The 13,762-nt window shown below is 42.2% G+C and overlaps 1 protein-coding gene across 2 annotated transcripts in view; it reads right to left on the minus strand.

The window, feature by feature from the left end:
* The window catches only part of LOC100748934 (heterogeneous nuclear ribonucleoprotein L), a 153,305-nt gene that overhangs the window by 94,375 nt on the left and 45,168 nt on the right, over nucleotides 1–13,762 (minus strand). The window lies entirely within an intron of this gene.

Here is a 13,762-nt window from a genome sequence, read left to right on the forward strand (position 1 = left end):
TAAGGATGTAAAAGTCCTCGACGATCCAGCTACAAGCGTCATAAAGCGGTCAGTACATTTGTCGTTTAATAAATTATTGAGAGGGTTGAAAAAGGATTACGATTGAAGGAGATGCAAATATTTCAGCGGACGTACCAGTCAAGACTCGAGACGTTTGACGTTAAAGGGTCGAAATTGTGAGAATGAAGAAAATCGATACGTTCGAATTTTTCGTTTAGACATTTGGGAAATATTCGATGTAAATATTCGAGCGCGGTCCTACGGTCGAACATCGAGATCTTTGGAGCGTCGAATACTTGAAAATGCTGAAAGTTTGCGCCACCACTGTATTTAGAAACGTAAAGATGGAAGTGCCAATAAAATCAATCACGAAAAACGTATAGATATGTTCCGCACTTCGCCTAGATGTTTACGAGTGATCGCATCACAATTGCGAAAGGTTGGATTTCCACACGAGTATAAAAGCGGGAGAAAATCGAGCGGCATTCTAAAGTTGCGTCATAATTGTGCATACGTTCGATTATCTAAATATTTGCGAACCTGAATACCTATAACTCTTCGTCGATCAGAAGAGCAACAAACATCGAAACCAGTTAAAAGCTGCTATATAAGTTCAATGAAAATACATGGATCTCGTTTCCCATTGAAATTTCGAACACCTCGTCGATTTCTTAGCGTGTTACGGTTTATTTCACGCTGGAAACTGAGTATTCGAGCAATCTCGCGTTTAACGGTACGGAACATCGGACGGAATACGCGAGAGTGAGAAAATTATGTTTCCACGTGTTAAGACACGCGTGGAAAAGAGATACAGCATCTTACCACTTGAAGAATGGACTAAACGTCGAGCAATTCGTTTCTCAATTTTTCGCCTCCGTTATAAACATCACGGAGCTGTTGAAAATAATGCAACACCCGTTGAAAAACTCAAGAACTTATTTCGTTCATACGGAAGAAACCGGGTCATTTTTTATCCCTGGCTACTTCATCAACTTTTTATATTTACGATGAACTACCAGCCGTCACAATGCGTCTTACGTTACGAGCCGTCGTTGGGCTCTACATTGTTATCCGATGAAAGTAGTTTCGGAGATAAAATTTGTAGAAACGCGAACAACGTTTAGAAACAGAATTTCATCCTAAATAACAATCGTACACGATAGAAATGTAGGATGTTAATTTTAGTTGCGGCAATACAAAGTAATTGTAAATAAAAGGATTCTTTAATTGTTTCCGAGCGGTTTTGGGTTTCATAATATTGAACTGGCCAACGATAAAACGTTTGAAAGTATCTTAGCATCAATTTTACAAAATTCTTTATATATTCAAAATGTATGAAGATCGCATCGTCAGACGCGAAAGATCCCAGTGCGACGTTCCAGGGTTAAAGTTTAATAAAGCGAAGAATAAAACGGGGAAAGAATTATGGATGAAGTCATCCAAAGACGTTGCAGCCTGCAGGCTGCGAAATCCATAGTACCGAATGAAACGTTGACTCTCTGCTATCGAAACCAAACCGATAATTGAAAACGTTTGAGGATCAGGTAGATGTTTACCTGTAGCAGCTCGCCAGTAAACTCGAGTCCCAACGATACGAGTGATGACGCAGCGTGGCGCTTTGCCAAGCACACTTTTAAGCTGCAATTTCTTCCGCGAGGATAGTCTCGTGCTCGGACAAGTCGAAACAGTCGACTCACGAATCGTGAGCTACGTCCGCACTGATCAAAATTGAAGGTTACAGTAGAATAACACGACAAGTATATTTTTATTGGTTTCTCGAATTTATGATACTCTATGATTGAACAGGAGGATTTTCATACGATGTAATTAAAAATAAAAATCGCTCGTTCTAAATTCAGAGATTGAGGTATTACAAAAATGGCTGAAAATTTGTCCACTTTTGACCTGACAAAACTCTATGGAAGACGAAAATATAATAAAAGGAAAGTAACAACGTGTTGAAGTTTCGGACGTTTAGCGTTTGAGCGTTGAAGCTCGCGAACAATTCGCGAACAATTCGCCGGTAATTCGTGAACAGGACGTTAACGGGTCTGTCGCACGCAGAACACGAGCAGATCTACGGTGAACAGAGTTCTTTGGTGTACTTTTGTGTGAAAGAGATATAGCGAAGTCACGAAGTTAATCAGGCTTGAAGAGTACATGGGTTTCGGAAGATCCGAGAAGAGATAGCGTGTTCGAGCCTTACAGGAAGCGTAGGGTGTCAACCGAGAAGTAGTTCTTTTGTAGCTGCAGGTCAGTTTGTATCAGTACGGTAATTATAGCCCGGGCTACGATTTACGAGATTGCGAAGCTAGTCGAACGGAAAACTACGAATGTTTCGAGCGATCGAATGACAATGGCGTTATCGATCGGCGTGAACGGTATCGTTCATTTCGATACGATAACATGATCTCGCTATATCGTTACCTGGGTTACGATCACTATGGAGCAACGGTATATCGTCTTTCTTCTTTCGATTTAAGACATTTGTCATTATTTCGTAACAAGTATATCTAACGTTACTTTGCTTAACAAGCAAAAAGTCACAGGAAACTTCGAACATTTCAACGTACAAAAAATAAGAAATGAAAAAATACTTGATAATACGTTTTAAAGAAAGAGGACGAAACTAGCGTGTCCACTTAACGCCTTAATTTACGATCCCACTATATTTTTTCGTCGAGATTAACAAACCCTGAGCAAACAATTTTTATCGAGTGCGCGTCGCTTGCAAAAATGTCCACATCGTCGGTGAACACGGTTCACGGTCTATTCGCCGACGCAGGAACAAGGGGCGACCTTTTAAGAAAGAGCTTCCTTTAAGAGCTTTCTCGGAAAAGTTAGTCGGCATCGAAATCCCGTCGCGAACTTGAAATCCTGGTGTCATCAATTTCACGGGCGAGAAGGATAGCTCACAATCAGCTACGGTCTATTTTCCTCTACGTTTTACAGAATCCCAAAGCTAGAGGAAAATAACGCGCATTTATTATTCGCTTTCTCGCTGAATCGCTGCGTCTCGATGGTAACTGAGATCGTCAGCGAAAGGAAAATGGGAAAATATCTGATTCAATCGAAAGAATTCTTAAACGGTCGTCATCAATATTACCCAGAGTTTTATCGTGTCTGGATAAAGATCTCGAGAATCGTGGCAGAACTGTGGCAAGGGAGACTGTAACATCGCCGATGTTTCTAGAGTAAATAAGCGAGATTAACATCTGTTTAATTCTTAACCACTCTTTGGAACAGTTCTGGAGCGTTTTATTTAAGATATTTAAATCTGAATTTATGAATTACGATTACTCGGTGCCCAGAAAAAATATTTACGCTTATTTATCCAACGAAGCGCTGTATTCTGCATTCAAATCTTTCTAGTCATACGAAAGCACTAAATGGTACAAATCTAAATGTTACTTGGAAGTAATTAATTAGCACGTACATGCTGTAACAAACACGATCGTGCGTGCAAATACCTTGTGTAAACAGCGCAAGCCTCAACCTAATTAAAAAAGCCGAGTATTTCAATTAAACGTAAGGTAGGTTTATTTTTGCGCCATCGTTGGTGACTCAAATTATCGTTCCATCCTTATAAAAAGACGAAATTCCTCAAGACCCGAATCTCCAAAGATAACTCCGGTCTCGATCCAAAAGTAGAATGTTCACCGCAAGAACGAGTTAATCGTGTGCGAGAATCTGTCCGGAATATATCGAGTATTTGCGGAGACGTAGCTCGGCAAACAAACGGTATGTAACGCGAGTACGTAATGGACGATTCATTAGAATCGTGGGATGGTTGGCGAACACGCCAGATAGAGGGTATACGGTGTTTGCTTCTGCGAAATGCACGTACCCACCTCGGACTTAATTATCCGCCGTTTCCATCTGGAGCGAAGAAAGTAAAGCTCCTTTGTACGGTCCGAAACTCGAATACGAGATCTTTTGTTGCATTTCTGCGTGTGTAGCACCGTGTAAATTCAATACGGCCGCGTTCTTGCCTCCCTATTTCTCGCCTCGTACCGTCCATCTTTAACAAAGGCGTCTCCCAACTTTTCTCTCGTTTTAAACGATACGACCAAAGAAGAAACGGTCAGGGATCGCGATAAGAATATAGGTAATCCCATCGACTGCTTCTTTTGTTCCGTTTAAAACGGTATTTCGTAGCCGGAAGAAAGAAAGAAAAGTATCCAGCGGGCAGATATGCTAATGAAATCTACGTCGTTGAATCGTTTAATAAAATTCTCGAGCCAAGAGCGAAACGAATGATCGACAGTGGGAAAAAGTTCGCTTTCTGGCTTGGAGCAATGCTCCGAATGGTCTAATCAGAAAGATGGACGATCAGAGTAGTCAAAGACACCGAACGAAGCAGACGTGAAAGAGAACATGCCGGTCAAGGAGACGCTTTAACGAAACCTCGTGCTCGTTTGAATAGTCGGTAGGATTAGTGTACCTCTTTATTAGTACTCAGGTAGGCTTGAATTTATTTTCCAAGAAAGATACATACCGTAAAAACTTACTCTAGAAGCGAAATAGATACGAAAAGATATACACGAGATAGAAGGTTATAAAGTTTACGCCATTGTTACGGTAGGGACAGAAACTGTTGAAGCGTTTCATCGCGAACCCAAGTGTACGAGAACGAAGCCAATTTCAGAAGTTGCAGCGTCTCGGCCCTCTACGACTCGGGATCCTCAGGATTAGATCGCACCATTTAGGATTGTTGGGATTAGGTTGCACGATTCGGGAACGGTAACAGCCGGCCCTACGATTCGAATGTGTGTAAAATCGGCGGCCACGAATCGCGAACCGACTAAATTGAATCTCGTTCGAAGACTGTTAAAACCAATCTGTACGACTCGAAAAGCATCGATACGAGAGGCTTACGATGCAACGGAGATATAGTTGGAATCGAATGAAATATTACTTAAAGCTTGGAAAAATGAGCTAATCTATAAAACGAGGCCCGTGATACGTCTCTCAAATATTCGATGAAGAATTTACGAACGCGTAGCCAGCTCGCACGCTGTAAAATGATATGACGTTCTCGCAGGATTTATTGGGGAAAAGTGTGCGAAGGAAAACATACGGTGAACGTGATACGTCTGTAGGAAGAGCTCTTGTTTATACTGATTTATATCGTGGCGTATTCTGCTCGCTATTCATCGAGTTTTATAAACGACTCAGGATTAATCGTGTTAAGCCGTCGAGAACACGGCTGATGAATTAAATAAGGTCCCGGGGCTTTTCGTGGCGGAGTCTTCCGTCGATTGATGCCCCCTGGCAAGCCTTTTCTATTATTAGGAAGCCACGCTCCTTGATTCCGGCCGGGAATCTCATCCCAATCCCATTCAGCCAGCTACGAGCGTGTGAAAAAGTGATGAAGCGTCACAATTACGACGTCAATTTACCCCGACACGGTCCAAGAAACGTTTCACTCGACTACGAAGACACTGTGTGTCGAGGATACCTGGAAACCTACGTATTTCCCTCGAGTACGGTCCTGCCATATTCTCAGCGTGTATGCAACCGAGTCGATTCGCTGGGATCTTCGTCCGACTATTCATTCGGCTGATACACACCGGAAGAAGAAGCCTAGAACCAGGTTAGAAGCGATCTAATAAGCGTGACACGCTTGCGACTGCGAGGCGTCCAATTGAAAGGCCAAATTGAATGCACGACCAGACACGGCCCGTTTCTACTTCGCCGTGTACCAATTCATCGGTACGCATTAGCACACCCTTTTGATTCCACATGACAAATGTAACAATTCGTTTAAACGAAGCAAATTGTTAGCATTCGTGCGAGGCAACGATGCAACGTAGCAATTTCTAGAAACTACTTTTAAGATTCGCAAGAGGAACGTGATCGGTAAAAATTAACGATTGTACGTGTCAAACGTGCGAATCTCTTTTCCTGGTTGCAAAAATTCTGCACGAATTAAGTGGTAAACATTTGCTTAAAATCTCAGTCGAAGTTTGCAGTTAGAGTGGTACATCGAATAACAAGCGTAGCTGGGATTGGTTAAAGCAACGATAAAACACAGTAATCGTAAACAAGAAGGGATTTAGAGTTATTATACACAAACGATTTTCTGTTCCGACAGTTTCAATATATCGTATATATTCTTTATTTATCGTTAGATTCCATAGGTCTTATCTGTCTTTGCGTCGGTTTCAAACTAGATAACAATCGTTAAAGGCTTTCGTAAGTGCCTAATCATCTCCCGATGCTAGCCACACTTTCCATAAGTCTCTTAATCAAAACTCGTGAACAGAAATGTTTATAAACGCGATAGCTTCGCGTTTCGTTCGTTCGCTTAACTTTCGAATCGGACAATTCCTATAATCATATACTTTCTTCTTTCTTCGTTGTGCCCATTATGCACGCATTTATGTGCTTGTGTGGAGAATAGAAGAGCGAAGGCTGTTTGGATTGGCACGAGAGAACGGCGAGCCTTTCAAGACGGATCTCGATATTCTCTTTTTATTTCTCGAGGGAAATTTCAACGGTGGAAAATGTAGAAATTTGCCAATCGACGAGAACACGGCGAGGAGAGAAGAGGTATCCACAGCTGTTTCAGCACATCGAACGAAAAATCGACGAGCATCGCGCGAGTTAGATCCTTGAAATTTTCATAATTGGCGAGAAACGTTTGCACGCATCTGTGTCTTGAGAGAATCGTGGCGTCGCTTATGGTCGAGCGTCGATTACAGGGCGAGGACAGATGCGTACAACGGAAAAAGAAAGAGAAGCTTCGCGCGTACCGATGAAGAAGAAACGAAGCAACGAAAGCGGATGGAATAACGACGTCCCCTTCGAGGTATTTTTTTCTTCTTTCTTCTTTTCCGTTGAATTCGCCGTGACTGACCTACCCTCGCGATAGGTAGCTTCTCTGTCGTATTTTTCTTCAGTTTCTTTTTCGCCTCGATATAAATATCAGTGACAAATTATCGCAAGACGTCGGGCCGCTTTTCTGTGCGAAATGTTCGCTACACGACGACTATTAGAAGGAAACACAAACATCCAAAAATAATTCTCTGATACTTTCATAACATCGCGAAGATAGGTTTCATCGAGGAAAAGAATGTTAGATATGATTGACTGTAGATTAATAATCCTGTTTCGGGTTAACAGAATCGCGATTTGTTAAATACTTGACTCTAATGTAGGTAACCGAGTATTCGTTACCATGTTCCTTTCAACAATTCTTTTTATCCTTTCAGCGAAAATATCAGAAAATATTCTTGCGTCGAAATCTATGCAAAATTTTCACGTATTAAAACTTCAGATTGTTTTTGTCAATAAATTATAGAATTTTAATTGTCTAGATAAGAGTTCAAGCTAAGTATGGCTTTATATAAAAATGAATGCAACAAAAAAGTAACTTATGGTGGACGTATAGATAAATAACTACGACAGGTAGCATTGCTAAATTGACATAGAACGTCCGACTCTTCCCAAAACCACCCCCATCGGGTCCGATCAAAGGTGAAAAGATATCCAAGTCCTTCGTAAGCTGTGCTTCCACGGAGACAGCTCGGGTAGGATTTAAATAACATAACAATTACGTAAGAGCGTGTTGTTTTGATTACTAAAAAGCTCGAGGCAGAGCCCGGAGACTTTAGAAAATGTTGGTATTTTTTCTCAGGGAGCACGGTGCCCGCAGCTTTTATGAAACCTCTCACAATAGCCGGTTCTCGAGAATGCTGAAGGTAAGTAATCGGTGCACGAGAGATCTTCAGCTTCGTTCCTCATTTCTATTCCGCGCCACGCGGTGCCACGAGTTTGACCTACCTCACGTACCAGTCACCTTCAGCATCCTCCCTTCGTCTTCCACTATGGCCGTATGACTGATATAAACGCAACTGGTAGGTTAACTTTAGAGAAGGAGAAACAGAGAAAGGAAGGGGCCGGCATCAAAGGGATACATATACATATGTGCACACTGGCACAGCTGTGAAAACCGCGACAACTGGATGTCTCATAATTTCTATGAAGTCTTTAATCATCGAGCTTGCCATTCTGAAACTAGAGGCACCGTACATCTTCCTGGAGTACATCAATGAAGAAGCACGAGCAGATTGAAAAGAAGAGGAACGGAGGCGCCATGGATTCTTGACAGTATGAATGTTCCTTGATAAATCGACCACTGGCGAATATTCATAAATCAAGCTTCGCCTTTTATATCAATAAAGCGTTTGCCTCTGACGACTACAGCCGAAGAATACGAATTCGCACACGTCGCAGGTTTTATAGGCGAGCAATTTTACGATTCTCTTCGATTAATCCCATGATAGCAAATTTTAAATGTATTGTCCGTATAGCATTAAAATATTAAAGGCATTAACATTATTGTTCGTCTCAATGGTTATACCTTTGGTTTCTACAGAAGTTTGCCAACAACGACGTACGAACCTCGTACGTTCTTTCTACCTTCGATTAATTCATACTCGTATTCAAATATTCCTGTTTAATCACGAAGCGAATTAAAATCAGAAAATCGATGGAAACGTACTTATCGTGCTTTCTTCTGTAATCTTCGTCTACGAGTTCGTTGGGAAATTCAAACTATATATACGTGCTTTGATATTGAAATTGAAGCTATACGTTAATACAGAGATCGTTTCAAACAATGAGGGGCTTTTTCCGACACTCTGAACAGCGTAAGAGCCAAAGGGAAAAGAGAAAGAGAGGATTGAGACGTGGCTTCTCGTGATATTTATTAACGAGCGCGAGTTGTTTTCACTGCAAGCACAAGCTGTTCTTTGATCTCATCGATCGCAGGGCTACGAGAAGTCGGAATTTTCGTGGGAAAACAAAGAGGAAATTAGTTGCTTCCGAAAACGTGATATTTTTAACTTGATATTTTCTTGCGGCTCGGCTGGTTGCAAATTCCTTTTTTCCCTCGTTTTGCTCACCGGTAGAAGAAACCATGCAAATGCGACCACAAACCTAACTTCCGAAAGAGAATATGCGCGCAAGCTCGCAAAGTGCTGCGGCGTCCTCTAATTCCAGAGCAAAACTTCCACCGTAAGATTACTCCTGCGGTGCAGCAAAATTCAAAAGCAACTGTCGTTATTATTTCGGCGAGAACGAGGAGGTTGAAGCGCGCTCTCGTTCGCGCGATCGTCATTAAATGGCACAACGAAAAAAGATACGTACAACGGTTCAAGCAGCGCATTTTTCTGCAAAAAGAGAGACAGACGATGAGGAAGAATCTTGCTGCAAAGAAAGCGGAACTCGTAAACCATCTTTTTTTTGACGTCTCTAATCATAAATAATAAAAAGGATAGTACCAGTAAAAACTATATAAAAATACCAAAATAGATACGTAAATGAAATGGTAGAAGAAGAATACAGAGGACCTTTCTGCAATTTACGTTTTCGTCAAATGAGGGATGCTTCTACAAAAGTAAAATAAATTTCTACTAAAATATTATTACACAGGAATGAGAACCTATATAAATACAATAGAAAATTGTAGAGTTGGATTACACATAGTACGTGCTTTATTACCTACGTGTCTTATAAATTACGATGTGTCCTGTGCAGCTACCGACATGACACGGGAATGACAAGGGAAGTAAAGAAATTCGGCTACCGTCAATTGTCTCCCACGACAGTAACGTTCGTATAACTCACAAATCACGATAAGTACGTATAGTCTCGAAATTTCTCGAGTTCGGTGTTGGGCGTACGCTCTAACAAAAATAAGGACGAAAATACTATTACACGAATCCTTAAAATTGCCTGTCACAGTTACAACGTCATAAAAGAAAATTCGATAGCTTTCTTACAAATCCCATCTTCGTCGAGCACACCTCGCTACTACCAACCCAAGCTCGAGACACGGTCTCTCCGGAAAGAAAGCCGCCAGTGGTCAAAAACTTGCTCGATGTTCGCGCGTTATTTTTCTTCAATAGCTCCAAGATTTTATTCCGGCATCGCTGCTGGCTCCTGGCAAGCGGCACTTTGAATGCAGTCGCCTTTAATCTGCCCGGTAGCTGCACAAGTCCCGGAAGCTCGGTGAGGTCGCTCGTTTGACCCAGCTCGTGCACACGTCATTCGTTCCAAAAACGCTCGCTGGCCGTCGAAAAAAGGAGGCGAGCAAAAGGAAGGAAGGAAGGAAGGAAGGAAAAGGCTGTGTTCTTTGCCGCGTCGCTCATTACCATTCAAAACGGAACGGCTATGCCGGCAATTTAACCGCGTGGCTATGGCGCAGCACATGGTCGAGCGCGGAATTTTCTCCTCATTGTCCAAACCAGTCGCGGAACAACGTAACCAGCGGCCACCGCTAACTTTCAGACGAGCCCCGAAGCATAGACTCGTCGACCACCAAGGCAAAACCACCGTTTCCACCCTCCGCCTTCCCCTAATTCCATCGAGGCTCCTGCAGGCAGATCGTTTCGCTCGCGCGACCGTACAGACGAGTGCTTGGCTGACCTTAATCGTCGCCTCCTGTGTGGGTGCAACAAGCACACGTTGGCTTGGCTTGCGAAGAAGTCGATTGCCAACGGCTGGTTACCTACCAGGAAAACGCGATAAAGGATCCTCTCGACTGTATAGAGACGTAGACACGGGCGTAATAGGGGTCCAGTCGATCGACGTGGTCACCAGCCACGATATAGTCCTTGCGCAGCTACTTTTTTATCTCTCGGGTCTTGTCTTCCTGTCCTTCCATCTCTTTGCTTCTTCTTTTTCCATTTTGTTCTTCTCGATACATCTTCATTTTTGCAAGCCTTCTTTGCGTTATTGTGTTGCTCCTCTTGGAATATTGGTATTATGGTATTACGAAGGAAGAAAGCAAGGAAGAGAGAGAATATTTCGTTCGGGACCTGGTAGTAGTCTCGTCGATGAGGCAAACTATATTTGAGTGATTTATCATTCGAGATATTAGAAACCAAAATCACCTTGCGCGATAATTTACAGACCAACGATGCCGTTGAATTAGTAAATTATAAATTGCAGATATATATACGTAGCTCTGTTTCACAATTTTTAATCAATTACATGACTCGTAGTCTGTAGAATTTACCCCTGCAATTTCATTTGTTTCGTTACCAAACTCATCATACCGTCGCTGCAAGAGATTGTAACGATACCAATTATTCGTAACTTGTAAAAGCTTGTAAAATGTCAATAACGATATTACTTCGATCATGCAAGAGGACAGTGGAGCAAGCGCTTAAGAAGATCGTGTCCTTTCCTTATTGCGGTGTAATTCTCTGATGGTTATATCAGAAGAATTACGATATTAGTAAGTACACTGAACGCTACTCGATGCTTTGATCTCTGTTAAAGCATATAGTGCCCTCTATATTGTATAATGTACGATATACATACATCCATGGAAGATTACACACTTACATCTGATCCAAGGGAAACTGATGGCCGAGAGAAACTTTGAAATCTGCGATGCAGACGCGTGACTGGAATCGACCACGAGGTCAGCGAACTACGCCCACTATCTTCGCGATATATTTACAATAGCTTTGCGATCGCAGGAGTACAGTGCGATCGTGATCACGTCCCTGCTTTATATTGTGTTCCAAGTCAGCCGATTTATAACCAAGTACGACGGTATCCTGTTTCGTTTCGCTACTGGTAATAACGTCTCGAAAGATTGAATCCCACCGCCAAGTATAAGCCGCTGCTGCTGCGTGGCTTTCGTTTATAGGTGTGTCGATGTTTAACCGGTGTATTCGATATCAACGTTTTGCTATTGAGAAACTTTCTTTCTGGTTCTATCAAGTTTCCGTACGATTCTGTAGCTAGACATTCGACGAAAACGTTACAGTCTGCGATAGTTCTGGATCCTTTAATTATCTCCGCTATGTATCGTATATGCTACAGGTATATCGTGCCTCGTTCCTGTATTACATGGACACACCTGTGGAAAACTGCACGAACACAATTCCGATTAATTAATCGTTTCTTTGATAGCTCAGGTCAATTACCACGTTGTCAAAGTGTGTGGAAAGAAACGTCGAAATAAAGAAACCTTGAACGAACACGTGGAAAAGCCCGACACAAGTACAGCCATTGTACAGAAGTTAAATAAAGTAACGAAAATGTTTAACGAGAAAAACATGGTTCGGTCCTATCTGGTTCGGGCATTTCGTTCTTCGGCTAACAATCACTACCCCTGAATGGTCGAAGCTTTCTGTATCTAGCGATAATACAGGTTATAGCATTCGCTATTGACACACGTATACACAGGCTTATCTGAAAGCGGTTACGTATTTCAAGGCTAACATTACCTTATCGCGAATGGGACCGGTATCGAGTACTATGAAGCTCATCGCGTTAAATGCAACTCTCCTACCGTCGCGCCGTCGAATTTAGCCGAGTCGACAAAAGCCAGTGCAATTGAATCGTACTCGATTCTAATGAACGACACCGAGGAACCTGGCTAGATCCAATTTTAATAAAGCCGGCGCAAGCGGAAGCGGAACGAGAAACGACTCGTAGGATTAACGTGATTTTACCCTGGTTGGACGATGTTCGAATTGCCCTCGATCCACCGAGATACGCGTCCCTTCGTTGCAACAAGTTGCAAAAATCAATATTTGTTCGGCAGCAAACTGGTGCAAACTAAGGCTGCTGGCAGAGGCAACTGCGAGTTACGTACGGTTAAAACGCGTCATCTGGAAACACCAGCTGTACATACCGAGATGCACGTGGATGCGTTCGTACGTGCTGCAGAATCTAATAACCAGTGGACGAATGTGTACGAAGCTCTGTATGTGCGATTAAAAAGTCGAGAGTCGAGCTTTTGTGTTTCGAGGAGTAGCGTGTTCGAGGCAGTGATTTGTAAGGCTTGAATTTTCCAAATGTCAAAAGCTGAACGTTTAACACTGAACGTATAAAGTTGTAGCTTTCGAAGATTCCAGGTTCAAGTAAAGAAATTAACAACGATTCACGTATTTCGTTTCTTTTCTACGAAAAATTAATTGCAATACGTACGTGGTTAAATTACCAACTTTGTAAGATGATTGTTAATATTTGTCATAAAAATAATACTTTGATTACCTCGTCAAGCGTAGCCAGACCTGTACGCGCATTCTTCGCAATATTTCTCGCTCCCAACTACGGTATATAACAATTATATATACAATTTGAACAAATTGAATCTTCAAGCTCGGAGACTCAAGTGCTCTGATCCTTACAATCCAAGATTTAGATCTAGAGGACTGTACATAGGCGTTTACTACTCGAAAGTCACAACTCTAGTTTCAATTCCTACTTACCACGCACAATAATAGCGTCGACCTAGTACACCTCGATGGAACGTACCGTAATTACGAGCCAAGGACGCACCCTATTTAGAGTACCGTATAATGTAGAGCTGCAAGGACAACGAACGTCAAACGTCCGAAAAGTTCGAAGCCGTTCAAAGCAAATAATCTGAACTGGCTGGCGATGTTCCTCAACAAGTTGCAACAAGAAGCAGTCGTTACGTAGTATAAACTGCATTCCAACGTAGGCACACGTAAAATGGAAGTCGTTCTCTCGCGGTGTTATATGAGAGACTATCGTGGGCAAACGAGAGACCAGAGCCGTGTCTGCTGGATTTAACGTTCGCAGATTCGTGGACGCGTGGAAAGGTCTATCCTAAATCCGGATTTTAAACTCATCCAACTTAATCCGGCGGCTTGAGTGCTCGTCGCAAACCGCTCAGACAGTAGCGTGACAAATATATCGATTGTCAAGGAAAACTATCGCGATGGTGTGTCACGCGATATCATCAACCTTTATTGTCTATAAA

Source organism: Bombus impatiens, unplaced genomic scaffold, assembly GCF_000188095.3.
Source record: "Bombus impatiens unplaced genomic scaffold, BIMP_2.2 scf_0377, whole genome shotgun sequence".
Lineage (NCBI taxonomy): Eukaryota > Metazoa > Arthropoda > Insecta > Hymenoptera > Apidae > Bombus > Bombus impatiens.